The following is a 3,768-nucleotide window of genomic DNA, read 5'->3' as shown; positions in this document are numbered from 1 at the left end:
CTGGAATTTGTTTGTTGTTGAGGTATTTGTCACATGTCACAGAATATCTGCAAAAAGTTCATAAGTGATTGAAACCATGTCTTAAAAACTATAATCACAGTATGAAATTGTCAACAAACAGGACAGATTAACCACAAATTAGGGAGCATTGAAATTTTTTCTAAGGATTCGTTTATTTCTTGTTCATGCTCACTCTGACGTCTTAGCATCAAGGATTGCTTTATTGGACAACAGTTAGCTTTCTTAGTGTTTCTTGGAGTGTGCTGGCCTCAACGAATCTGATATCTCCTCAGCACTTTGTGAGAGTCAGCTCTGGTAAGCTCTTCCATGCTGTGTGTGTGTGTGTGTGTGTGTGTGTGTGTGTGTATGTGTGCATATGTGTGCATGCATGCAAACATATACATATGCCTGTGTGGTCATATCCTTCTTGACTTCTCATGTCCAGTACCAAGGGAAAGAATATCATGTTATTTTAGTAGAATAAGCACTGCAGTTAGACTGTCCATGTTCCCAACTCAGATTTTCCTTGGTTTTCCTGGATTTACCAATGTAGGAATCTCTTTGTGTTTTTTTTTTTTTCCTACTCTTTGTCCCACTCCCCTCTTTCTTGCTCTCAGAAGGATCTAAAATTTCCAAAGCCATTTGAGATAGGGCTCTCCAGATGTGTGTTATTTTCCACAGAATGTTAAGGAAATGAGTCTCAGGCCATCATTTACCACAAGTACTTCTCCCTGTTGTGCCCAAGAACATCTGGATACGAAGCTGGTCCTCTGTCTTGAAATTCACCATCCTCTGCATGCATGTTACTTCTTTCATGAGCACTTAAATTCATCCAATCTATCAAGTAAAGGGACAGCTTGAAATAGTCATATCAGTTGAATAAAACGGAAGAACTGGGTAGTAAATAAATCCCAACTCAAGCAATTTCAATTCTCTATTTTTAATAAATCTCAGTGGCCTAACCCCATCAGTTGCTGAGAGATGCTTACATATAGTTTTTATGATAGTGTCCAATGAGAATATTGTTTACCAAAGAAGGCAGTAGGCCTTGGAGATTAGTATGGTCATAACAAATTTATTCCATTTCCCTAATTATGGACAACTTTTATGAAAGACTACCATGATTTGAAGAGAAAATTGAAAGAAAAAAACAAAATTAAAGTTTTCTTCTTTTTAGAAACAAATATTTATTCATGCAACTGTATGTTAATGGAAGCTGAGTTCTATCTATTGCATTAAAATTGTTTCAAAATTACTCATTAAAATTGACAACATTTAATATACTTTTATTTTTGACAATAACTTTACAATTGACCTAGTCTATATCCTCAAATTTAAGTAAAATATATTTAATTATAGAACATATACATATTTTTAAAACTTAGATCTTAAAACCTTATATATTTTGGAAACAGGAAAAAGTATAAATATATTTTTATTCATGGAAATACAGTATGGTGAGAAAATACTCAGAATACAATACAGTATATCTGGATACTGTTTAACAGCAAGGAAATAGTATTAGGAATTGGGGAATATTAATTTATTAAAAAAAACTTCACCCTTTAAAAATATGTTATTCATAGTCCATTTTATATTACTACAACAAAATAGCAGGACAGTCAAACTTTAGAAAGATTAGCTCTGTGTTAAAGGTTGACAATCTAAGAACCTTGTCCTGTGCCTTGTGATGAATAAGTCAGTGTGTAAGGAAGGAAGAAAGGGAGGACAAAGGAGGAAGGGAGAGGGAAGGAGGAAGTCACAAAATTCTGCACCTCAAATCACTCATCTTCGTCCTTTTATAAAATGAAATTTTATTTTTTTGTGCATTTTTTTAACTTAAGCCAGGAAGAAAATAGATGGCCTATTTTTTTTTTTTTTTATCTTTGTGTTATTGAGAGAAAAAAAAAATATTTTCAGGGCTTCTGAGAAAGATTCCATCTTCCTCAAGAACTTCTAGGAGGAAACATCTTTTTTTAATTTATTTTTTAATTTAATAAAATTTCAAGTGTTATCCCCTTTCCCAGTACCCACCCCCTTTCCGGAAACCCCCTATCCCATCCCCCTTCTCCTGCTTCTATGAGGATGTTCATTCACCTACCCACCTACTCCCACCTTCCCGCCCTTGATTCCCATACACTGGGGCATCTATCGAGCCTTCCTAGGACCAAGGATCTCTCCTCCCATTGATGTATGACAAGGCCATCCTCTGCTACATATGCAGCTGGAGCCATGTATACTCCTTGGTGGTGGCTTAGTCCCTGGGAACTCTGGGATGTTCTGGTTGGTTGATATTATTTTTTTTCCTATGGGGTTGCAAACCCCTTCAGCTCCTTCAGTCCTTAAAGAAATGAAATATAAGAAGCACAAGAGTTACCAGCATCACTGCTGGACCAAGGAAGACAGGAGGAAGGAAAGAGGGCAGCAGCCACTGGGACCACCTGGAGGTATTGTACTATTTCAGTTTTATTATTTTGGAGGTCCGTTCACTTCTGCCCACCATAGTTTTCCCTTCTGTTTAAGCTGTTCTGTGTTTCACATCTTCTGAAATGAATAATTTCAGACTTCTGCTGTGTTAATGAATTTGTGTTTCATTCATTCTGCATAAGAAGTTAAATCGCATCAGGCCAGGATATAGACGACACATGACTATTTTTCACCTTTCTCTTAACACACAGCTGTGTGCCACCTCTAAATAATCTTTAGCTAGCCGGTCTCTCTCTCTCCACAAGCTTCTATGCTGTTGGACACAATGGACACAGGGAAACATGTTTATTTCTGTCCCAAACTAGGAACACAAACGGATCCCCACTTAGCTGTTCTCATGACTTGGGAAAGCTATACTATGATGTGTTTACTGAGCATGCTATGGTTCACGGAGTCACAATGATGGATTTTTTTCTTTTGTTCCCAGTGCCCTGAAAGGATACTGTGGTCATCATTCTTGATATTATACTTGGCAGGATGAACAGAAGCCATGGTCTTGTGAAGGATAATTCTTACTGCTTCTATGACGTCATTTCTAGAAATTTTTGAGATATCAATGAAGAGGGAAAGATCTTACTCTGGTAATGGATGTGCCAGCCAAGAGTCTTAGTGGCGAGAGGGGAGATAATAACCCTGGGAAAAGGGGGAAGTGTTCTGACATGAGCAAGCCTGTCCCTTCTCAAGGAGAGCTCTTCTGCTTCTTGCCACTGTGAACGTCTGCCTCCGAAATCAAGAATGAAATAAAGCCTTCCTCTCTTCCTTCAGTTATCTTCCTCAGGTTTTTTTTTTATTGAGGACATAACAATGTAAACCTCCTGAGTCTAGCCAAGTAAGACAATTTGTTATGGCTTTCCTACAGAGGATGAGTAAGCATCGTGTTAGAGAAATGGGGTCGTCATTTGAACTTGGTCCACTCAGTCTTTATATTTTCATAAGGAGGTATTATGCAATCAATCACACAAGCCAGAATTCTGATGAGACTTAACAAGTGTGAGGGTGGTGGTAATAATTTTTCCAGAATCCTAAGTGGAAATTTGTTATAAATTGATAAATAAATAATAAAATAATGTAATTTGATGCACATAATGCCTTCATACTTTTATCCTGACAAACAATATTAAAAATATTCTGGCACTCTCCCGAGTGATATTTTGCTAACTTTTTTTTTTAAAGGACAATGAGCATCCTTTTCTTTAACTTTTATTTCTAGTTGATCCTGCAACTGAGATGGCCATTTAAGTTTTTGTTGTTTCTACCAATTGAGAAAATCACAATTCTAGA

General features: G+C 36.8%; 1 long non-coding RNA gene across 1 annotated transcript; it reads left to right on the top strand.

Moving 5' to 3' along the window:
* Nucleotides 1–215: 215 nt before the first annotated feature.
* Nucleotides 216–3,410, top strand: Gm35935. Its single transcript, XR_373355.2, has 3 exons — nt 216–315; nt 2,331–2,447; nt 2,915–3,410. It is a non-coding gene; the product is annotated as a predicted gene, 35935 (long non-coding RNA).
* The last annotated feature ends 358 nt before the right edge of the window (nt 3,411–3,768 follow it).

Source organism: Mus musculus, chromosome 1, assembly GCF_000001635.26.
Source record: "Mus musculus strain C57BL/6J chromosome 1, GRCm38.p6 C57BL/6J".
In the NCBI taxonomy this organism is placed as follows: domain Eukaryota; kingdom Metazoa; phylum Chordata; class Mammalia; order Rodentia; family Muridae; genus Mus; species Mus musculus.
This window is presented reverse-complemented; position numbering and strand designations above follow the sequence as displayed.